Below are 25,680 nucleotides of genomic sequence, written 5' to 3'. Positions count from 1 at the left end.
ATGAATTTGAAAATGATAGTATGCAAAGAACTTGAAAGAAGATTCATGTCGCTTATATGATGCTGTGGTTGATGATAAAATGTTAAGCTTATAATTTAGTTTTTGGCAACTGCCCACTAAGTACTTTTGTACTTAGCCCTGCATATGTTTATGAATGTGCAGGTTGAGCTGTGATGAACGATGAAGTGTTGCTGAGTGGAGCTTTTGTCGAACTTAGAATAGGCTCAGAAAGGATATGTGTCTGCATACATGTATCTCAGTCTTGCCTTCCGCTGCAAACACTGATTATGATTTAGTCAAGTCTATAACTATATGCCAATTACTCTTCAAAGAAATATCTAATGCTTACTCGGGTTCATCGAGTATTTTTTTTTTAATTATATGCGTCAATGCTTCAATGTCTTAAATTTTATTTCAAGAATTAATGCTAGATATTAATGTCTATAATCGAGTTATGAATGAGTCAAATATGCCCTTTCTAAACCCCGCTTCTTAAATCCCTTCCCTAGTCACGATTTCCCAGATTAATTATCTCTAATTAAGGCCGGTCGTGACAGAATGGTATCAGAGCAGTTCGTTTGCTCTGAGTCTAAGAGTTTATTTAAGCCAAACTTAGAATGGAACACTAAAGTGTCTAGAGTTCAATCGACAAAGCTCAGCACTTCATCGCATCACACTCAACGAAGCAGAATGGTAAGCTCTTCCATGTTTTCAGTTAATGTTTACGAAAAGTGCGAATTATCGTAATAACAAAGTGTGTAACTGTCAATAGCTATGTTATGTTTGAAGGAAATGATTTACGCAAGCACGGTTAAGTATGCCTATGGTAAGAGTCCCTATGAACATAGAGCTATTAAGATATGAGATCACCACTACGACAGAACATAGAAGCAAACATACAAGAAATTCGACTGTATCTCTTGGTGACTATAGTGAGGACAACAAGATAAGTGATACGTATAGAATAAATTTTTAAACTCGTGATTTTATAGCCGCTATAAATCTCCATGACTTATGCCTAAGTATCCAATTTAGATGATGTGATATTATATGCTTAAGAATTTTTATGACTCATGGATTTGAGATGCTAATGACCCTTAAAGCTTATTACATCAATGTTGTCATTGAAGTCATGACTTGTTTACAAGTTATAATAAGTTGACCTTACAAGAATTCTTTTAAGGCTTGTATTAGATTATGCTAGAGTGTACTAATTGACACATCCCTGCTATCAGAATACCGCCTAAGAGGGGTCGCTCTGTGAGAAGCAATAACAATCGCAGAAACCATAATGCCATACCGGAAGAACTCAAAATGATCGAGATACTTGAAATAATTTGCGATCAAGAAGTGTAGAAGATAAGGGACAAATTAGTTACCTTAAGCATCTCGGAGTATGCAAATTTCGGGACAAAATTTTTGTTAAGAGGGGTAGTATGTAGTAGCCCGCTCTTTTATTATATTTAAATCCAATAATACGATAATTATTATTTAATCTTTCAGTAAATCAAGCCCAGTAATTATTTATGATTTAAATTCAGCTTATGACACTGGATTATATTCTAATTGAAGCAGGATTATTATTATTTTTTTTCACTAAGCCAGTTAGCTTCGCGTGAGTAAAACCGCGATCAGAATTATTGAGTAAACCAATAATTATTCATTTCAGATTCATAACTGACTTAGGTAAGTCATGTTATTTATTAATCACAATAGAATTATTTTTCTATTTTTATTTCTCGAGTCGTGAATTTATTCCGGCTTGTGAAGAATTAAATCCACGTTATTAATTTAGATATTTTTCCGTGTATTAAATTTAGCACGCTGTGCTCCCTCAGCCACTCTATTCTCACTCGTGCTTAGCTTTTATTTTTCCACTCTACATAGTCAAAGAAAAATTTCAACAGACAAATCTCTATTGTCAGCAGAAAATCTCATCACTTAAATTCTTCAACCACGCCTCAATTTAGCCGCACTATTCACCATCTTTTCACACTATCAGCCTCTCCTTAAGTTCAGTATTTACTCCCTTTAAAAGGCATCCTCACTTACCTAAAATCCTTAGCAGCTGCAAAGGATTTTAAACGAAGCAAGATCACCATTCATAACATAGCAGAACATCAACCAAGCATCATTCAAGGTAATTATTATCCCAGTTTACTCTCTCCATTTACATGCTTCGCATTCACATCCCAACAAAATCTATGTTTTAGTATAAGAAGTACTGAGATATTAATTAATGGCATATTTCTGCTATAGAATCATCAGACTAGAATCCTTAAACAAGGCAAATGCATCAAGATATACTAAATAGCATGAGAACCAAAAGAACACGCCACTAGCCTTGCATAAACAATATAGAGAACTGAAACTTCAAGTAGACAAGCTTCGAATTTAGTTTTTAGGAAGAAGGGACACGGCCCTGTTCGGTCGAACCGAGACGACGATGATGACGCTCTTGCTACCTCGGCAGAATCTGAGAAATAACAGCAGCGGCATCGTGGAGGGAGGCGGCGACCGCTCGCCGGACTCCAAATTAAGCAACGGCGACTTACCTTCATCCGCCCAACCTCAGCAAAACGCGCTCAGCTTCGAAGAGATGACAGCGACGATGGAGCTCTCTTCGGCTTCAAAACCCGGAGAAACGCTGGAAACGGCAACCTCCTACGGCCTCATCGGAGCCCGAGAACGACAGCAACGGCGTGGCTCGAACGATGTCTACAGTCGTCGGAATCCAGTTGCAGCGGCGGTGGACTCCTCGGCTTGGATACAGATCGAGAGAGAGAGAACCGAAGGAAGCGTGATAGGCGAGAGGAGGAAGAGAGTTTGTCGAGGGAGATTCGGCGGCGACCTCGCCGGCGACTGAAAGGGCCAAGACGCGGACGGCGATGTCTTGATTTGAGAAAGAGAGCCGAGCGGCTGTTGAGCGAGAGAGAGAGATGAGCAGCGTTCGTTCTTTTCTCGATAATTTAGAGGGAGCGTGCGGTTTGATAATAAAAAAAGAAAATGAAGGTTTTGCTTTAATAAAGATATAGAAAGAGATTAGCTTTAATAAAGATAAAAGGGAGAGAAAGAGGAGAATTGTCGGTAGAGAGAAAGAGAGATAGAGAGGCGTGAGAGATGATAGAGAGAGAACCGAGAGTGAGGACTTATGGGGAGGATTTTGGGCTTTCTCAATTGGGCCTAGTTCATTTAATTTGTTGGGCCTAATGTTATTTATGCATTGGGCTTTGAATTTATTCATTTGGGCTCGAATTAAATTCCTATTGGGCCTTGATTATTTTATTGGGCCTTCATAATTATTCTATTAAGTTTAATTAGAGAAAATTTTAAGACTTACTAATTATTAATTAGTAAGTGAATTAGATTATTTTAAGATGAGTAGATTATTAAAGATTAATAATCCGACCTCATAAGACGAGCTTTAATTCCTTAAATATGATTAGCATCTCATATTTTAATTAAAGGAATATGAGTCATGCATAATCATTTCACGCATCCTCATTTATTGAGATTTTTCGAGAATTAGAATCTTATTTTATTTTCTCGGATTAAAGGTCAAGCACCAGAGTTAGAGCTAAACCGTGAGTCTGCTATTCAGGTGGGCAATTTCTTACGCGTAAGATAAAATGCTATTAAAGAACTATGCAAGTTTTATGCTTTATTATGCCTAAATGAGTTAAGCTTTATTATGCTTCACGCTAAATGATTTACGCTATGCTGTTTATACTATTTACGCCTATGTAATTTATGCTTTGTTACGCTTTAATAATTTACACTATGCTATTTACTTTATTATGCTTAAATGAGTTAAAACTTTATTTCTCTTTATTATCTACGCTTGTCACGCTTTAATAATATACGCTATGCTATTTACGCTTAATTACGACTTAAATTTTTATTATTTATTATTTATGCTTTGTTACGCTTTTAAGTGATTTATGCTTAAGTGAGTTACGCTTTGTTACGCGCCTATGTGGTTCACGCTTTGTTACGCTTTAATGCTTTACGCTTATTATTTAACGCCTATGTGAGTTACGCTTTAATGCTTTATGCTTATTATCTAATGCTTATGTGATGATGTTAACGAAATCGATTCCTGAGCGGATAGCTATCTTGTCAGGATATATATTTATATATGCAACGCGACCGTGAGTCAATAAGAGGGTTGGCCGGTCAAACGTCCGTTGAGGGAGGCCTCCCTCAACGGTACGATGCTAGCGTCTGTTGGGGAAGGCCTCCCTCAACAGTACGATGCCGTGTCCGCTGAGGGAGGCCTCCCTCACGGCGCGATGCCTGTGTTCGTTGAGGATCTTCCTCACGACACGATGCTTATTGATATGACTTTTGATGATGAGGAATGCACTTACGCTATTTATGAATTTGAAAATGATAGTATGCAAAGAACTTGAAAGAAGATTCATGTCGCTTATATGATGCTGTGGTTGATGATAAAATGTTAAGCTTATAATTTAGTTTTTGGCAACTGCCCACTAAGTACTTTTGTACTTAGCCCTGTATATGTTTATGAATGTGCAGGTTGAGCTGTGATGAACGATGAAGTGTTGCTGAGTGGAGCATTTGTCGAACTTAGAATAGGCTCAGAAAGGATATGTGTCTGCATACATGTATCTCAGTCTTGCCTTCCGCTGCAAACACTGATTATGATTTAGTCAAGTCTATAACTATATGCCAATTACTCTTCAAAGAAATATCTAATGCTTACTCGGGTTCATCGAGTATTTTTTTTTAATTATATGCGTCAATGCTTCAATGTCTTAAATTTTATTTCAAGAATTAATGCTAGATATTAATGTCTATAATCGAGTTATGAATGAGTCAAATATGCCCTTTCTAAACCCCGCTTCTTAAATCCCTTCCCTAGTCACGATTTCCCGGATTAATTATCTCTAATTAAGGCCGGTCGTGACAACGTTTATTGAACTCGGCTGAATTCGGTTACGATTAATCAAAATTTCAATTTTGTTAACTCGAAACCGAACCATTTCCCACCCCTGAAAATAGTTTCCACAATTTAAGTGCAAATGTTGTCGTTGTCGGTTATCCTAAGTGAAAAAGATGCTCACCTAATCAAACATCCCGGTACCTAATCAAACATCCTGTAATATATGAGTGTGTAATTAATTATAATTGGAGTTAGCAGTTGTAGATTCTCATTTCTCACACCCCCTCAAGAAAAAGTCCCAAATAGTCTTATATAAACCTCTATTTGGTTGAAGAAAATGTGCTTTTCTGATTGTGTTGTGCTGTGAAACGAAAATTCATCAGGAACCCAAACTATCATTGTATATGTATGTATATGTCGAATTCAAATGTAATCAGTGTGCTAGTTTATCCTAGGAAAAACTAAAATCAATTCCAGAGCATTGCAACAAAACCAAATGAGAAGATGGAAACATGTGCTGCCCTAAATCAAGCCTCGAACTTCTCGCATCCAAAATCAGCAAACAAATTCCACAGTAATTATTTTTTTATAAATTGAAAAAGCACAGCACAGCTACATAGCTAAGCCATTATTTTTGTATAAATTGGAAAAGCACGCAGCTGTATATTCTCACATCCCCTCAAGAAAAAGTTCAAAATAATCTAAATAAAAGCATCTCCAATGGAAGGTTGCATTGGAATGCAACCCCCAAAGATCATTCTGGAGTTTTAGTTTCGGGAGGCAATTAGAGAAGAGAAGGTTAGTGCTGTTGGAACCCTGACACGGGAGGAGGTAAACTTATTTTATTTTATTTTTTTCTCATTTTTTTCTTTTATTTTTCTTTACTTTTCTCTTCTTTCAAATTTTCTTCTTTCGGTTGTTCCTACGTTGCTGTTTCTTTACTTGATGTGTGACTTGCATTTATGTTTTCTTTCTTTTTCTTTTTTGTTATTCTATTTTTTTCTTTTTTTTATTTTTTCCACGAATCTTTTTTTTTTCTATTTATTGTGTGTTCCTATTTATTTTTATCATTTTTCTTTTATCTGTGATCATTTATTGTGCGTTACTATTTTTTTTTTTTTGGTTTCATTCCTTCAATTTCTACCACTCCATTCTTTATTATTAATATGCTTGCACAAAAACTCCTGTAGTACACCTGGATAATTAGTGTGTTAGGTCCCGAAGGTCTAGAATAGGTGTAAGGGGAGGGGGGGGGCGACAATACACCTATAGGCTATTTTTCAAACAACAGACACCACCTTTTGTATTAAAGAAATAGTCAAGGAAAACTTTTGATTCCAAAGGTTGAAGACTGATACTGAATCTCTCTTCAGTAAAAAGATATCAGTTAAGTCCAAGACATTAACTGACATGAGCAAGGCTTCAGTCTTAGATATAAAACAGAGGAGTGTTATGAATCATACTAACTATCCGAAGATTTATCAGTTAGACTTATAGCACGGGTAGCGAAAAACTTTTTCATTTGAAATAGCCTTTGTGATTAACACGTTGTCATGTTTATGTTTCACTTTGCAGTTAATCAGTTTCAGTTAAAGACGTTTGAGCACAGATAAGAAAGTAAAACTGAAAGCGATAAACGACAAAGGGATTTTTACGTGGTTCGAAATCCAATTCCACATCCACGGTCAGTAGATCACACTGACAAACACTATGGGCATATGTTTACGGGTGCACAGCAAACCTTGAACTGAAACCACACGTTTCAGCACCAACACACTGGGTTTGATTTCTCAAACACACTTAGCGCGCACTGGGCACTAAGATTTCTCTGGAGTCAGAACACTGGTATGAACTCCACACAACTTCAAAACACTCTTTTCGCTCAGTTGAAAGGAGGTTCGAAAACTACCAACTAGATCACATAGAACAGGCTCTCTGTAATCAGTAACTTAGGCTTTGGATAAACAATATTTGCCTAAGGTTCTAAAAGAGTATATGTAATCAGCAATGGACTGATTTTGTCTTTGTGATTCTCTTCTTCGATTCAAACTTTGGAAGGCTTTGATTGGCTGAGTTGCAAATTTGGCAGCGTTTCAGCTTGTGTATTTGAATCGGTGAAGATTGAAGTGATCCTCGAGCTCTATTTATAGGAGATGTCTTGAATAGATCTGTTGGCGGAGATGGTCTTCAAGAATTCATTCGTTGGAGAGTAATTCGAATTTTGTTGAAGCTTCAATCTTCGAGGTTCCTTGTTTGGTGAGAAACGGCTACTCAGGTACAGGAGGTAAGACGTCTCTGAAAAGGTAATCACCAAAAAGGAATGCTCTGCAGAGAAAGGACGATCCTCTGCATTTAATGCGGCTGTACTTTGATTGCGTGGCTTCCTTTTAACATTGGAGTTTCAGTCCGAGGAAGAATGTCAACTGATACTTGACTTTAGTATAAGTCCGCTGATTCCACGTAGCCAGCATTAGATGAATCAGTCATAACTGATTCTTCAGTTGAGAAACTCGTTCTAGTCAAATATTAGTATTTGACTTATGCCTTTAATTGCGAACATCAGTCGAGTTCTTCAGTCTTCAGTCTTCAGTCTTTCGTTCTTCATTCTTCATTCCTCCGGTCTTCAGTCTTCAGAGCACTAGCTAAACTAGAAAAAGAACTCCAACACTTGAGTTCACAAAGTTCTAGTCTATTACAAAGAAAACTTAAGGATTTTGGTATCATCAAAACTAGGGCTAGGATATTTCATTAAGTTCCCAACATAGTGTCATTTTGATATAGTGATAGTGTCATTTCAATAAAGTGTTAATGTCATTTTAAGATAGTGTTATTTATATAACATGATAGTGTTATTGCTAGTGTCATTTACACCCGGGTGGACAGGTGACCACCTCATATGCTTGGCCCGTATTTATTTTTATTTACTTTTGAATGTTGTGTTTCTTTTTATATTAATTAAAAAAAATATATCCCATTATTAAATTATAAAGAATAATAAGATTAAATGTGATAAATATTGAGTGAATTGAACCTAGGTGGAAAGTGAGTCCACATTGATGTCAACAAAAATTTGAACATGTATTATTGATTCCAGTAATAATACATATCGGGATACAAATAAATTTGATAATTATTTAATAAATACAAAATCTTTCATTCCATCCAAGTATAATCTTAAAAGAGATATTTAATTACTAAATCTATGAAATAAAATAAAGTAAAAAAGTGGAATTACGATAGTCAGAACTGCAAGCTCTTACATTCTCCATATTCATCGTTCATGGTAAAAGTTCTATGGATGAAATAGAAATTACCATGCTCTAACTAATTTTAATTAAATGAATTATTATGATTGACTTTTATGTATTTTTAAGATGGATTTAATTCCACAAAATAAGAAAAGTTATTATCATAAGCTACTGTCACACCCCAATTCTTGAAGGAATAAACTATAATCGAGATGCGACTAAAATCATAGAAATAAACAAGGAAAGAACCTTGTGGGATTCAAATAATAGGATAAAAAGTCGGGGAACGCCCTTTGAGTGAAGAAAGACAAAAATCAAGTGATATTAGTCAATCAACAACATTCTAAGCCTTAGGATCACAAGTTCGGTTTCATGCTTCCGATAACCAACGTTAATAACATAGAGCTAGAAGTTGAGAGTTTAAGCTCGATAAGAAAACATAATTCAGAATTTAACATAAAAGTCTTAAGTTGGAGAAATAAAAGACAAATAAGAGCTAGTGCAACAGCGGAAGACAAAATACGGAGTTGAACCCTAGCCTCAGCTCTGCTCCGTCAGCACCGACCAATCAACCTGAAAACATTTGAAAGTAATTTTGGGCTAAGTACTAATGTACTTAGTGGGCTAGCATTTTTATAAACATTTCATAATCATAAGAGCAGTTTATCCAATTATACTTTACATGACTTAGAAGGTTTTAAAACAAAAATAACTTCTAAGCATGTTAAAACATTTTAATATATTGCGCGCAATCGTCACACTCCCTTTCCGTTACTCGCTGTGATCCCGGACCTTTTAGCCACCGACGGATCCATTACTCCTGCTTTACTTGGACTGAGGGCGTAACCCAGCCAAGCTCCCATTTGGGACCCAATGCTCCGGAACACATCCCGTCGAGCACCCTTATAACGCCTCATACATGATTAGTGCCCGATGGAGATCAACCCACCGAGTCAGCTAATAGGTGTACACAATTCTCAAACAACGTGTTAGGTCATAAGAGAACCTCGATCGATTAACTTATGCGAGCCTTAAACAGAGCAGAGTGCACAAAAATATTTATTGGATAAACAGTTTTCATTTCATAAAATATTTAGAGCTTAATAACTCAATCATACATTTGGAAAGTAAGCCCACCTGTCTAGGCAAAGCCTGTCGTTTAACCTTATCTCTGAATCGGAATAGCAGTGCTAATCCTCCTGATGCTCAAAGCCTACAAGAAATCTATTCTCAATAGGTCTCCTTAAATTCTAATCTTAAGTCATGGTGTAATGCTTAATATTCTATGATTCACTTAGCCGGTTTTTCAAAATTTAATGAATAAATAATTGAAAACATTTCTCTTGAGTTAAGTACACCAACAATATTCTTACTCATCTTTATTTAATAATTGGAATTATAAATAAAACCAATTAAATCTTAAATACTTTTATTGCAAAAATATAATGCAAATTCATATCATGCTTGGCATATAATAAGAAATTACTTAAAATATGCACTTACTAATAAAAATAAAATATTATTATGAAAACTAGTATTTGAATTAATTAAACTAATTAATAGTTCAATTAATTAAAATAGGGCAGCTCAATTAATTTAATTAATCAAGGCAGCCCAAAGTTAAAAATAAAACTGACTCAATTGATATAAATTTAGGGCCCAAGGAATTAATAAACATTGGCCCATCTGTAAAAAAATAAAAATCGGCCCAAGTGAAAATTTAAAACAAAGGCCCCAACTCTCAATTAAAATCGGCCCAAGTCGCAAGCCCATTGAAAATTAAATCAAGAACCCAGCCCATTAAAAATCGACCCATCACTCCATCTAAGCCCTAGCCCACACTCAAGCCCACTGACTCGGCCCAAAACTAATTAAAAATCCAGCCCAACACTAATTAAACCCCGGCCCAACAGCCAAGCCCACTCCCCAACCAAGCCCAACCCTCACCCTAGCCCAACACCTCCACTCTCTCTTCTCCTTATCAGCCGCACACACACACTATCACATATCTCAATCTCTCTCTCCCAAAGTTCCGTCCCTCTCTCTCTCTCGCGGTTCACGCCACCACCCCCTTCTCCCTCATCCTCACTCATCAAACCGGCGAGGCAGCCGCTCCTCCTTCCGGCGAGGCAGCCGCTCCTCTCTCCTGGAACTCCGGCGTCCGCCTGGACTTCCCCCCTCCTTCACTCAAACTGGCTGACAACGGCAGCAGATGAGGCGGCTGCCGCCGTGCCTTGCCATCTCCCTCGAGTCTCTCTCTCTCTTGGCTTATTTCCGGCCGCCGCAGCAGCGGAAACTAACCACCGCCGCCCTTCTCACCCTCTCTCTCTCTATCCTCGGCCCGACAGCAGCGGGGAGAGCCGCCGTGCCGTAGCTCCTCCTCTCACAGACAGCGTGCCAGCAGCAGGGAAACCACCGCCGCCGACCACAGTCGTCTACAGCGGCGGCGTCGCCGCCTTCTTCTCTCCCCCCTTGCCGGACAGCCTGTGGCCGTCAAAAATCGTTGCCCCAACTGAACTCACGCTACACCAACACTCAAATCAATGGAAAGTTGGCTCTTTCATTCAAAATATAAAATAAAGCAATTATGCAGATTGTTCTGTATATGTATATGTATCATTCTGTTTGTTTCTTCTATTTTCTTGTTTAAACGATCGGTTAATAAAAGTCTGTATAAGTCTCTGGTATGAAGGATGATTATCTGTGTATATATGTATGCCAATTTACTGTCTGTGAAATAGGTGCTTATGCTGTGTTTGATATAACCATGAAAGATTTGGGTTTACCAGTCGATGGTTGAGTAAAAGGCGATCCTTTGTTTTATGAAATTATTATGAGATTATTCTATTGTTCTGCAGAAAAGAATACAGATTATAGTTAGAAGCTTCGTCAAAGTAACGTCAAAGTAGGAATGGAGAATAAGAATGAAAGTAGGAGGAATTTCTTTACCAGCTGCTGTAGAATATGATTGAGAAGAAGCTCAAGATTGGGAAACTGAATTAAGTAGAAAGCTCAATGAGAAGAATTGATTTTGGGATGAATAGGCGTTAAAGGATGGAGGCTTTTATAGGTGAAATCAGTTTATAAGTGTGGGTGGAAGAGTGGGTCAGCTTATAAGTGTGAGTGGAAGAGTGGGTGAAATTGGTGGGGAAAAAAAAATATATCGTGTAGTGTAGTGTAGTGTAAAGTGTGAGTGGAAAAGAAATAAATAAAATATAATGAAAACTGTAATAATCATGATATAGGGTGGCTATTAGGAACATAAATAATATATCGGGACTGTAATAATACTTCAGGGTTCGAAAAAAATAGCTCGTGAAAGATTGCTAAATTAAATAAATATGCAATGCATATAAATTCAATAACTAAATTTACGAATATTTTTGTAAATCATTATTGTTGGAATTAAAAAAATAAATTCATTTTCTTTTATCCGGCGTGAATCAACTTAATATCTAAGTTTAAAAAAATTCTAAATTTAATATAAATAGGCGGGGTGTTACATTCCTCCCTCCTTATAAAAATTTCGTCCTCGAAATTGCATATCTGGGTCATCTAGTTTGGATACTAGACTTTCATTCCACTCAACTCTTGTGCGGCACTAAATCATATACGTACTTAATTCCCTAACAGCGCGACATCGTTTAGCAAACTAGAAAATTTTCCTCAAACTCTGGTACGTCGTTATGTCGTGGAAACTTGTCTCGTCCTCTCCTGAAGATTGAAGAGGGATCTTTCTCTTGTTAAAAGTATCGTGGCGCTCACTTGAGTAAGTCAACCAATTCGAGGATTGCGTCAATTTCTATCATAAGAATAACATGTAAGTATGTCAAAATGTTTCGGCGCCAATATCGAGCTCTGAATTCGCGGTGACGTCCTTAGTAGCAGTCTTTCATCGTCAGTTGTACTAACTTCTAACGTTGTTACGGACGATTATAGCGTAAATTCTAATTTCTTACAAGCAACATATGAAATGGAAGAATAGGATACTCCAATATTGAATAGAGCTATAATCGACATGTCGAAAACATTAATCGTACCTGCCAGGTTTCCGTGATCTCCTGCTGCTCGATGTTGGTTAAGGGCATAGGCCCTAGCGTATCGTGGTTGGTTCTGATTTCCTCTAGGACCTTGGTTTTGTCGTTGTTGGTTTCCAGGATTTTGTTGTTGGGGTGCTCCTCCTCCCTTCTTTGGGCATGTTGAGACATAATGCCCGGCCTCTCCGCAGTTATAGCAGACGTTCATTCCTTTCAGACATTCTCCCGGATGGAGTTTTTGACATTTTGGGCAAGGAGTTTGAACTATTGCTTGAGGTTGTGGGTTCTGATGTTGATTCTGATTTTGATTTGCCGTCCATGGTTTCTTCCCATTTCCAATGTTTCCACCAGTCCCTTCATTCCATTTTCTCTTTCCCTTACTACCATCTTGAGATGGTACAAATCCAAACTGTTCGGGGGATTTTCCTTTCTCCCTTGGCAACAATGACTCAATAGTGAGGGCTCTGCTCAATGTCTGCGCGTAGGTGAGACCCCCTTGACTTGCTAGGGAAATCGCTATCTCGTGACGCAGTCCGTTTCTGAACTTCTCTGCGCGTTTCTCATCGCTGTCCACCAACGTCGGAGCATATCTTGATAGCTGATTGAAGGCTCTATCATACTCGGTCACAGTTCCCGTTTTCTGTCTCAAATTCCAAAACTCGTTCTGTTTCTTTTGTCGGTAACATCCTGGTATATACTTCTCATACAATTCAGCCTTGAATTCTTCCCATGTGAAATTCTCCCACTGTTCGTCAGTCATAGTCCGCCTCACTGACTCCCACCAAAAGTCAGCTTCGTCCACCAACTGATAAGTTGCGCATGCCACTTTATCCTCATCGTCACAACGGATGTAGTTGAAGATCCGTTCTATTGCCCTAACCCATTTCTCGGCATCCGCAGGTTCGCCCAATCCATCAAACGTTGGGGGTTTTTCCTTGCGAAACTTTTCCTCGGCTGTGCGATTTGGTGCTACTTGTGGAATAGGCTCTTCGGGTACAAATCCCCTACCGCGCCCACGGCCACGTCCGCGCCCTCTACCACGTCCTCTTGGTGCACCTTCCATTCTGATTAACGGACGAGAATCAGCAGACAAAGAGACTCATTCGGCATACATACATACATACATACATATATAGATATATACGAGATATATCGCTTCTATAGTGTAACCATGTGAAAGACTAGTTCTACGTGGAAACTAATCTAAACTTAAGTGGAATAACTTAAGTGAAACCTTAATCTCATGACATTTCTTCTACGTTGTAACATATCTATGTTAAACGTTGCTATCTTATCATTCCTTACTTAAATCGATCAAGCGGAGCTTTCACGACTAACATTTCTAAAGTATCCTTGGGTAGTACTCAAACGATTTGTAAGAGACTCATCATTCATATCGTACAGGCAGTGGACCTAACACGATAACATAAAACTTTTCATTCATTTAATCATTTGTTTCTTTTGAAACCTTTAAACATATGGACAATAAATGCCCCTTTCATAAAAATTTTCTTAATCCGGAAAGATTAATGAAATCTAACTCGACCATAAATTCATTGATTCGTTAAGGGCTCGGGTAGTCCCAAACACGACATACATACATACATTGGTTATATGAGTTAAAGGCTCAAAATAACAATATGAAAGCGATAAGCAATTCATATAACATCATACATTGAAAGCGCGCACTTCTTAAAAACTTTGAAAGCATTTAAAATCATTGAAATTTTTAAGTTGTACCTTTTGTTGCGGCAGTGTGACGGCGAGCTGAGGGTCAACAAATTTTCTTAGAAGTCTAGAGATACTATTCTAGACTCGACATTGAAAAGCTTATGGTTATCAGAAACATGAAAGGAAACTCATGCTCTGATACCATTCTGTCACACCCCAATTCTTGAAGGAATAAACTATAATCGAGATGCGACTAAAATCATAGAAATAAACAAGGAAAGAACCTTGTGGGATTCAAATAATAGGATAAAAAGTCGGGGAACGCCCTTTGAGTGAAGAAAGACAAAAATCAAGTGATATTAGTCAATCAACAACATTCTAAGCCTTAGGATCACAAGTTCGGTTTCATGCTTCCGATAACCAACGTTAATAACATAGAGCTAGAAGTTGAGAGTTTAAGCTCGATAAGAAAACATAATTCAGAATTTAACATAAAAGTCTTAAGTTGGAGAAATAAAAGACAAATAAGAGCTAGTGCAACAGCGGAAGACAAAATACGGAGTTGAACCCTAGCCTCAGCTCTGCTCCGTCAGCACCGACCAATCAACCTGAAAACATTTGAAAGTAATTTTGGGCTAAGTACTAATGTACTTAGTGGGCTAGCATTTTTATAAACATTTCATAATCATAAGAGCAGTTTATCCAATTATACTTTACATGACTTAGAAGGTTTTAAAACAAAAATAACTTCTAAGCATGTTAAAACATTTTAATATATTGCGCGCAATCGTCACACTCCCTTTCCGTTACTCGCTGTGATCCCGGACCTTTTAGCCACCGACGGATCCATTACTCCTGCTTTACTTGGACTGAGGGCGTAACCCAGCCAAGCTCCCATTTGGGACCCAATGCTCCGGAACACATCCCGTCGAGCACCCTTATAACGCCTCATACATGATTAGTGCCCGATGGAGATCAACCCACCGAGTCAGCTAATAGGTGTACACAATTCTCAAACAACGTGTTAGGTCATAAGAGAACCTCGATCGATTAACTTATGCGAGCCTTAAACAGAGCAGAGTGCACAAAAATATTTATTGGATAAACAGTTTTCATTTCATAAAATATTTAGAGCTTAATAACTCAATCATACATTTGGAAAGTAAGCCCACCTGTCTAGGCAAAGCCTGTCGTTTAACCTTATCTCTGAATCGGAATAGCAGTGCTAATCCTCCTGATGCTCAAAGCCTACAAGAAATCTATTCTCAATAGGTCTCCTTAAATTCTAATCTTAAGTCATGGTGTAATGCTTAATATTCTATGATTCACTTAGCCGGTTTTTCAAAATTTAATGAATAAATAATTGAAAACATTTCTCTTGAGTTAAGTACACCAACAATATTCTTACTCATCTTTATTTAATAATTGGAATTATAAATAAAACCAATTAAATCTTAAATACTTTTATTGCAAAAATATAATGCAAATTCATATCATGCTTGGCATATAATAAGAAATTACTTAAAATATGCACTTACTAATAAAAATAAAATATTATTATGAAAACTAGTATTTGAATTAATTAAACTAATTAATAGTTCAATTAATTAAAATAGGGCAGCTCAATTAATTTAATTAATCAAGGCAGCCCAAAGTTAAAAATAAAACTGACTCAATTGATATAAATTTAGGGCCCAAGGAATTAATAAACATTGGCCCATCTGTAAAAAAATAAAAATCGGCCCAAGTGAAAATTTAAAACAAAGGCCCCAACTCTCAATTAAAATCGGCCCAAGTCGCAAGCCCATTGAAAATTAAATCAAGAACCCAGCCCATTAAAAATCGACCCATCACTCCATCTAAGCCCTAGCCCACACTCAAGCCCACTGACTCGGCCCAAAACTAATTAAAAATCCAGCCCAACACTAATTAAACCCCGGCCCAACAGCCAAGCCCACTCCCCAACCAAGCCCAACCCTCACCCTAGCCCAACACCTCCACTCTCTCTTCTCCTTATCAGCCGCACACACACACTATCACATATCTCAATCTCTCTCTCCCAAAGTTCCGTCCCTCTCTCTCTCTCGCGGTTCACGCCACCACCCCCTTCTCCCTCATCCTCACTCATCAAACCGGCGAGGCAGCCGCTCCTCCTTCCGGCGAGGCAGCCGCTCCTCTCTCCTGGAACTCCGGCGTCCGCCTGGACTTCCCCCCTCCTTCACTCAAACTGGCTGACAACGGCAGCAGATGAGGCGGCTGCCGCCGTGCCTTGCCATCTCCCTCGAGTCTCTCTCTCTCTTGGCTTATTTCCGGCCGCCGCAGCAGCGGAAACTAACCACCGCCGCCCTTCTCACCCTCTCTCTCTCTATCCTCGGCCCGACAGCAGCGGGGAGAGCCGCCGTGCCGTAGCTCCTCCTCTCACAGACAGCGTGCCAGCAGCAGGGAAACCACCGCCGCCGACCACAGTCGTCTACAGCGGCGGCGTCGCCGCCTTCTTCTCTCCCCCCTTGCCGGACAGCCTGTGGCCGTCAAAAATCGTTGCCCCAACTGAACTCACGCTACACCAACACTCAAATCAATGGAAAGTTGGCTCTTTCATTCAAAATATAAAATAAAGCAATTATGCAGATTGTTCTGTATATGTATATGTATCATTCTGTTTGTTTCTTCTATTTTCTTGTTTAAACGATCGGTTAATAAAAGTCTGTATAAGTCTCTGGTATGAAGGATGATTATCTGTGTATATATGTATGCCAATTTACTGTCTGTGAAATAGGTGCTTATGCTGTGTTTGATATAACCATGAAAGATTTGGGTTTACCAGTCGATGGTTGAGTAAAAGGCGATCCTTTGTTTTATGAAATTATTATGAGATTATTCTATTGTTCTGCAGAAAAGAATACAGATTATAGTTAGAAGCTTCGTCAAAGTAACGTCAAAGTAGGAATGGAGAATAAGAATGAAAGTAGGAGGAATTTCTTTACCAGCTGCTGTAGAATATGATTGAGAAGAAGCTCAAGATTGGGAAACTGAATTAAGTAGAAAGCTCAATGAGAAGAATTGATTTTGGGATGAATAGGCGTTAAAGGATGGAGGCTTTTATAGGTGAAATCAGTTTATAAGTGTGGGTGGAAGAGTGGGTCAGCTTATAAGTGTGAGTGGAAGAGTGGGTGAAATTGGTGGGGAAAAAAAAATATATCGTGTAGTGTAGTGTAGTGTAAAGTGTGAGTGGAAAAGAAATAAATAAAATATAATGAAAACTGTAATAATCATGATATAGGGTGGCTATTAGGAACATAAATAATATATCGGGACTGTAATAATACTTCAGGGTTCGAAAAAAATAGCTCGTGAAAGATTGCTAAATTAAATAAATATGCAATGCATATAAATTCAATAACTAAATTTACGAATATTTTTGTAAATCATTATTGTTGGAATTAAAAAAATAAATTCATTTTCTTTTATCCGGCGTGAATCAACTTAATATCTAAGTTTAAAAAAATTCTAAATTTAATATAAATAGGCGGGGTGTTACAGCTACATCAATAAATTAAAAGAAAAATGTAAATCAATTCCATAAAATCGGAAGATATTAAGCAAATTAAAATAAAAAGTGACTTACTTTATAAAATGGACGTCCACCAGAATAGAATTACGTACGGTCATTGATCTTTGATCTTTGTCCTTTGTGTAAAATAATGGATGAATGATTCGGTGCAAGAAGTTTAGCAAGATGTATTAACTTGTTACAGACCATATACATATATTTATAATGAATGAATTGTAATCAAAATAAATATACTGAACACCTACTTGACGTATAATCGTTGATGTTATGCTCAATTACACATTCATTGTCGTACACCTATTTAGGCTCCTTGTGACATATTTCATTGTGAATCTCCACTAATTCCTATAGATGATATTAATAAAAACAATGTAGTCAAATGGTCATAATGAAGATTGAAAATCAATTTTTGACCCCTAATCTTAAAACATCAAAATATGGCTATTAATTAGGTGGTATATCTAATTTGCCCTTTTTACTCGGCCGCTGGGGTGATTGCTTGGCCGTTGGAATGATTGCGCGGCCGCTGGAAGTTTATGAGTGAGCTGCGCGCTCGCGGGGAAAAGCCAGCGCCCGCTGCGTGTATAACACTTATGGCACTATTTAGTGACATAAGTGCCATACGCATCATTTTATTACTTGGTTTTATTTTGGATTTCCGTTGGCACTTATGGCATTAATAGTGCCTTAAGTGCCAAAAGAACCAGCTTAAACACTTCCCCGTAGGGTTTAGATGTTCCATTTAGGGCATTAATAGTGCCTTAAGTGCCTTAAGTGCCAAAAGAACCAGCGCCCGCTGCGTGTATAACACTTATGGCACTATTTAGATGTTCGATTTAGGATTTAGATTATTCATTTATGGTTTACATGATCCATTTATGATTTATTGATCCTATTACTGTTGTTTCGGTTGCACGTATGACACTAGCTATTAGTGCCATAAGTGGCAAAATGACCATTTTACTTGGTTTTATTTTAGATTTCCGTTGGCACTATTAGTGCCATAAGTGCCAACAAAAATTCAAAATAAAACCAAAGTAAAATCTTGGCACTTATGGCACTAATAGTGCCATAAGTGCCTAATCCGACCCGACACGCGACCCACGTGTCTGATCCTACCTGGTCCGTCTCATTAAGGGTAAAAATGTCCAAATCAATAAAAATGACCAAATTTTATGTTTTTTCAATGTGTGGCCATAAATTATGTTTTATGCTTCATTTTAGCTACTTCAAAATTTTACTCATGTTAATATATATAAAAATAGATAGATTGATTCCATAGATTGATTCCGTATTCCAGATACATATAAAAATGAAACAATAGGGCCGAATGGCCCTATTCAACATACAACATCAAATTTTGTCCACCATTTGAAAAAACATAAATTTTGGCCATTTTTTGTATGTCATGACTATTCTACCGTTCTCTCTCTCTCTCCTCTATCTTTCTCATCTCCCTCTCTCTCTCTCCAGCGGCTCCTCTCTCTTTCTCATCTCCCTCTCTCTGCTCCAGCGGCTCCTCTCTCTTTCTCATCTCCCCCTTTCTCTCTCTCTCCAGCGGCGCCGAGCTTGGAGAATTCGTCGAAGCTCTTGCGGCGGTGGTGGAGGAGATCCTCCCTCTCTCTCTCTCCAGCGGCTGCCGCTCTCTTCTCTCTCTTTCTCCAGCGCGCCGCCTGGGCAGAATTCGTCGGAGTAGAGGATGAGGCGGCGGCGGCAGATCTGGTCTGATGAGGTGGCGATCGTGGATCTGATCTAATCGTTGCGCCGCCTCCTCCATCGGAAGATCTGATCTCCGCCTCCTTCGATTTCAGCCATGGCAGATCTGATCTGATCTGATCTGTGTGCTGCACGTATGGCACTTATGGCACTATTAGTGCCATAAGTGCAGACTTCCCCCTAGGGTTTAGATATTCCATTTAGGGTTTAGATTATCCATTTGAGGTTTAGATGTTCCATTTAGGGTTTAAATGATCTTGTTGTTTCTGTATTTGTGCTGCACGTATGGCACGTATGGCAACCTGTGACAACTTAAGAAGACGACAAATTCAAATTAGCTGGGAAGAGAGAGGATGCAACGCCTGCGTCGCTGGAGAGGAGACGACGGAACATCTGTTTCTTCATTGCCCGAAAGCTGCGGCGGTGTGGGACCAAATCTTTCAATGGTTACACATCAAAACGGCAAATCCTAGAGGTACTCTCCATCATTACACTTCCTTCATCTCTGCTGCCAAAAAGAAGAAAGAAAGAAGATTGCTAAATGCGTTATGGGTGGGAACGGTTTGGACACTATGGGAAAAAAGAAACGAGAGTCGTTTTCAAGGAAAGATTTGGGATATTGAGAGAATTGTTTTACAGATCAAGGGTAGACTTTGGAGTTGGAATGAGGTCTATAAAGTTTTGGAGTTGAGAATCCCTTTCACCATGTGGTGTTCAAAGGGTTTCAATCTTTCCTTCTTGTTTTGATTGGCATCCCTGGTGCCTTGCTTTTTATCTTAATAAAATTTTAATTTTACCGATCAAAAAAAAAAACGTATGGCACTTATGACACTATTAGTGCCATAAGTGCCCAAAATGATTATTTTATTTGGTTTTATTTTGGATTTCCGTTGGCAAGTGCCAACGGAAATCCTTGCCAACGGAAATCCAAAATAAAACCAAAGTAAAATCTTGGCACTTTAGTGCTATAAGTGCCTAACCCGACCCGGCACGCGACCCGCGTGCCTGATCCTACCCGGTCCGCCTCATTTAGGGTAAAAACGTCAAAATCAATAAAAATGGCCAAAATTTGTGTTTTTTCAATGTGTGGCCATAAATTGTGTTTTATGCTTCATTTTGGCTACTTCAAAATTTTACTCTATAAAAATTGTGACATATTATTTACGGACATATTCATTGCTTCGTTATTGGTGAATCAATCAATAAAAAATAAGTAAAAAATATGTTAAATAAATTATATCCATAAGCCATAAAAAAAATTAACAAATTAGCCATAAAAAATTAACAAATTAGCCACATATAAATATCCCCTAATATTGGCTGACATTTATATGCCTTAAATTAACCACATATAAATATCCGTTCGTAATTGATGAATCTAATTATCAAATTAATTAATTAAATATTAATGAATATAAATTAGCCATTTATATAACAAATTAATTAATTAGCCATAAATAAATTAACAAATTAGCCAAATATAAATATCCCCTAGTATTGACTGACATTTATATGCCTTAAATTATAGCCATATATAAATATCCGCAATTAATGAATCTAACTACCAAATTAATTAATTAATTAAATATTAATAAATAGTAAATTTTAAAAACAAAAGGATAAGAAAACAAAAAAAACAAAAGTTACTATTTACGGTAAACCGGTGTTGTTATTATATATTATATAGATATAGATATAGATGTATGCACTGTAAAAAATAATGGACATGAAAACAACATTTTTTTTGGTTCCTATAGGATTCGAATCCAAGTAATGCATTCATTAAGAAAAATAATGCATCTACCGTAAATCTTGATGTTCAAAAACTTGAAAATAGTTTTCTGTTCTTATTTATTTTATCTTATAAACAAAGTGTATTAGTTAATAATTAAAAACCAATAGATAATGCTTGAGATCGAAGAGCAGGTTTAAGTTTACCGTTACATGATATTTAAATTATTTATTTATCCAACACAAAAAATTGTAGAGGAAATTATCCCATTCCTCAGTACTCGCTAAACAGATGGGCGCGACCAATGAATAGCAAATTGGGCTGAGCCGCCGTCGCCACAGCGATGACCACAGCAACCAAAAGTATGCTTCTCATATCGCAACACATGCACCCTCCTCCGTTGCCATGTAATGTTTTGCTCACAAATTGTCCACACTTGCCACCTCATAACATCCCATAACTCATACGCCTCCATGTACTTCAATTATTCCAAGGATTTTTATATTTTAATGATATGGCATAAAACAACTTTGTTTTATGTCATGTTATTTTAAAAAATAAAATAAAAATTACACAGTGGCGCATGCAACAAGCCACAGCCACATCATTATTTCGAGGGCTGAAAAATAGTCACGGAACATATATTTTTGATACAAACCTAATAATTTGAAGTTTTAAAAAAATATCTTTTATAATTCAAGACATTTTTAAGGAAGCGAGTATAATTGGGGGTTAAATACGATTACTAAAAAATATATACATTTGTGTGTTTTTTCTTTTATATTTTAAAATGTTCAAAAGTACATATATATTTTTATAATTCTATTATTCTTTTCATATTATTAAAATAATTAATACTTTAAATTATCTTTTTATTTATATCAATCTAGATTTCCCTATAATATAAACAATAGTAATATATATATACATATATTTCATTTTTATATATTTAATTTAATTTAATCTACTACTTGATGAAATAATAAAATTATTCTATGTTTAAAATTCTAATTAATAATTCAACTAAAAAAATGCAAAACACACATATAAATATATAATAATAGTATGTTACATATTTTATATTACATAAATTATTGTAATTAATAATGCAGTGTGTGTGCGTGTGTGTGTGTGTATATATATATATATATATGTATATATAGGGTAGGGATCTACAAAGAATCCCCTTAGTCTAAAGATTAAAGAATTAATCTTAACCATGCAATCAGCACAAATTAATGGTCAAGATTACACCTAATTAATTATTAATCCCGTTTTTTTTTTTCTGAATAAGCTAAAAAATCAATTAAAAATTCGAAGAGTATCTGACAATTTCCTTATTCAATGAACTGTCATTCCTAAATTAACGTCAGTAATTAAGGAATTCTCTCTCCCTCCCCACGACTTTTGCAAACCACCTCCACTCACTTCAGAAACCCTATAGCAGACACAAATTCATCTCTCTTCACACCGCCTGAGTCCGGCGCTTCTGTGCACTTTCGCCGACTGCCGCCACGATCTAAGACTGGTAACTGGTCGTCGCGAGCATCTGAAGGCGTCGCGGCATGCCCTGATTTCATCCACTCGTCAGTACGGCCTCTGTCTAAAAATGATGCCGCCGTCGGGACTGTAGGCTGTCACCGAAGCTGGATTCAATCGGCAATTTTCGTCGATGCTGGGTCATGAAATCAGCGACGAAACTTTGAAGAAGGTTAGTTACTTTGCTCTATTATTTTCGAGGGTCTGAAAATAAATATCCAAAATACATATTGAATAGATCTTAGTGTGCCTATATATGAGGATCTTACATAATGGGAATGATGTTGAATAATGGTGTTTTGTGGTTTTGTGTAAGTTTTGTGGAAGCATTATCCTCACCATCAACGAGTAAAAGAAGGAAGACTTCTGTAACAGTAGGTATGAACAAATGTAAAAGTGCTTTATGGATTCTGTTTTGGTGCATAATAGTATTGAATAATAGTATTAAACTAGGTTTGAAATTTAATCATTGATCAATTCTATATATATATGCTCTTTTTGTATATATTTTGTTTTTGGTGTGAATACGTTAGTTAATATGTTTCAAGTGATATTGAATTTGTTGTAAATTATTAGGTATTATGGTGTATATTCAGTGATTCTGAACCTATATTCAATGTAATATATACTTTATTCAGTATATGTCTAATTTTATTCATTAAATAAAATATGAGAATGAGTTTCAATAGTAGTTTGAATTGGTTTAGGAATATCATAGTTTTATGCTTCGCGTATAGTACACTCGAAAATTATGGAGTAAATTCACTTACAGTCTGTATTAGTTTATTCAACTAAGTTTGAAAATTATTCAATTATTATGTTTTTGTGTATAAGTCATTTGTTATATCATGGATTCTATTTTGGTGTATAAAAGTATTGATCTAGGTTTGAAATTTAATCATTGATCAATTCTATACATATATGTTGTTTTTGTATATATTTTGTTTTTGGTATAAATACGTTAGTCAATATGTTTCAAGTGATATCGAATTGGTAATAAATTATTCGATAATATGGTGTATATTCAGTAATTCTGAACTTATATTCAATGTAATATATACTTTATTCAGTATATGTCTGATTTTGTTCATTAAATAAAATATGAGAATGAGTTTCAATAATAGTTTGAATTGGTTTAGGAATGTCATAGTTTTATGCTTCGTGTATAATACACTCAGAAAATTATGGAGAAAATTCACTTACTGTATTAGTTTATTCAACTAAGTTTGAAAATTATTCAATTATTCTGTTTTTGTGTATAAGTCATTCGTTATATCATGGATTCTGTTTTGGTGTATAAAAGTATTGATCTAGGTTTGAAATTTAATCATTGATCATTAATTTACTCTATAATGTATATAAATTATGTGTGATTACATCATATTTGTTCATTCATAGGTGATGGCACGCAGGGCTCGAAATGCAACATATCTAGTAAACGACCGCAACAATTCTCAAGGATGCGCATACGGTATTGTGCATCCATTTTGGCGTGGGAGGAAAATGAGGCGAAAAAGGCCGTTGTGGACAAAGCTTCACATACTTTTGGAGAAATGTACAAGGATCCAAAATTCAATGTAAATTTGATGCTACTAGGTTGAAATTTGGGCACGGAAGAGTCCCATAAAAAAAAATTATAGTTTTTTGATGATTGAAGTCATTTGAAACATATGTTTTGGATGATACAATAAAGTCTGGATTTTGTGTCAATTGATTTTGTTTGACTTCCATTGGTTTGTGATGTGAAATTGTAGAATTATAATCTATCAGTAAAATATCTGCTAGTGAACATTGTTTCGGATGGTGCTTGTGATTCAAAATGATTTTATTTAGAATAGTTGCTTCAATGAACGATATAACAATTGTGGAGAATAAAGGTCGTAAAATATTGAATAACGTGTATAATGTACTGAATAACCCAGTTAAATTAATTAAAAATGTTGTTCAACTTGAACATATGACTGAATAACTTGTATAATTTATTGAATATATACGAATAATTTCTATAATTTACTGAATAAATACATTACGATTCTGTAACAATAGAAAACCTCAGTTAAACACCAGATCACTCTTTAGATTTCTTTCTTTCTCAATCAAACTCTCTCTGTCTCTCTGCATTTGCCAAACACCTCTCTCTCTCTTTGTTCAACCTGTTGGAATACAAGCTCGCGGGCGTAGTTACAATGAAACAGAAATGTAGGAGATGAGATTACAAAGGAGTCGAGGAGGGTCCTCTGTCCACAAGACGAGATACGCCCCGGTAGTGCTCTCGGTTTGGCGTGTCGTCCCAAAGATGAAACGGCTTCGTCTCGTAGGTAGCAGCACCGCAGATCAACGAGCTCCGGCGAACTGGAACGTTTTTATCCTTTGCGGGCCTTGGACAGCTCTTTGGATTCATAAGTGTTAGGTCGATGCGGCCCCCACATCTCACTTATATAGGTGATTCTTTTCCGAGTATCCTGCTATAATCAACCTCCCTGAGGTGTTTTAGGAATCATTAAAAGTCAAGGACTTAACCTTACCACTAAGCATGTTTCGACACTCAGTTGCTCTCTAGGGAATGCAAGTAGTTGAGTGTTCTACTTGGAATCTTATAGCTTAGTTTTCCCATTGAACCACGTACTTGGGATCTCCAGTCATCATGGTTGGGTTACCACTATAATCATCCTTATTTTGTGGATTTTACACCCATTCCCTCTAGCAGTTTATACATTTGATCTCGATTCAAAGCTTTAGTGAGCGGATCGGCCAGATTATCTATTGACTTTATATAGTCAATTGAGATAACTCCATTTTCGATCAAATGTCTTACGGTATTATGTCGTCGACGTATGTGTCGAGACTTACCGTTGTACAACCCACTTTTCGCCCTCCCAATAGCTGCTTGGTTGTCGCAGTTTATCATGACGGGTGGCACGGGTTTTGACCAACATGGAATATCTTCCAAAAAGTTTCGTAGCCATTCGGCTTCTTCACCTGCTTTGTCTAAAGCGATGAATTCTGATTCCATGGTGGATCTAGCAATACATGTTTGTTTTGTAGATCTCCACGAGATTGCTCCTCCCCCTATAGTGAACACGTAACCACTCGTTGATAACGAGTCTTTCGCGTCGAATATCCAATTAGCATCACAGTACCCTTCAAGTACCGGGGGGTATCTCGTGTAGTGTATTCCAAAATTTAGAGTATACTTTAAGTATCTCTAAACTCTCTCAAGTGCTTTCCAATGTTCTTTACTTGGATTGCTTGTATAGCGA

The 25,680-nt window shown here is 36.9% G+C and overlaps 3 long non-coding RNA genes across 3 annotated transcripts; 1 reads left to right on the top strand and 2 right to left on the bottom strand.

The window, feature by feature from the left end:
• Positions 1 to 8,455: 8,455 nt before the first annotated feature.
• Positions 8,456 to 11,310, bottom strand: LOC130988504 (uncharacterized). The gene is made up of 4 exons (XR_009090119.1): positions 11,104 to 11,310; positions 10,941 to 11,006; positions 9,292 to 9,367; positions 8,456 to 8,727 (listed from the first exon to the last, which is right to left on the bottom strand). It is a non-coding gene; the product is annotated as an uncharacterized LOC130988504 (long non-coding RNA).
• A 2,888-nt stretch (positions 11,311 to 14,198) lies between these two features.
• On the bottom strand, positions 14,199 to 17,053 carry LOC130988503 (uncharacterized). Its single transcript, XR_009090118.1, has 4 exons — positions 16,847 to 17,053; positions 16,684 to 16,749; positions 15,035 to 15,110; positions 14,199 to 14,470 (listed from the first exon to the last, which is right to left on the bottom strand). It is a non-coding gene; the product is annotated as an uncharacterized LOC130988503 (long non-coding RNA).
• A 5,157-nt stretch (positions 17,054 to 22,210) lies between these two features.
• LOC130988505 (uncharacterized) lies at positions 22,211 to 24,214 on the top strand. The gene is made up of 3 exons (XR_009090120.1): positions 22,211 to 22,592; positions 22,748 to 22,798; positions 23,819 to 24,214. It is a non-coding gene; the product is annotated as an uncharacterized LOC130988505 (long non-coding RNA).
• The last annotated feature ends 1,466 nt before the right edge of the window (positions 24,215 to 25,680 follow it).

The sequence above is a fragment of the Salvia miltiorrhiza genome, chromosome 6, assembly GCF_028751815.1.
Source record: "Salvia miltiorrhiza cultivar Shanhuang (shh) chromosome 6, IMPLAD_Smil_shh, whole genome shotgun sequence".
Classification (NCBI taxonomy): domain Eukaryota; kingdom Viridiplantae; phylum Streptophyta; class Magnoliopsida; order Lamiales; family Lamiaceae; genus Salvia; species Salvia miltiorrhiza.
This window is presented reverse-complemented; position numbering and strand designations above follow the sequence as displayed.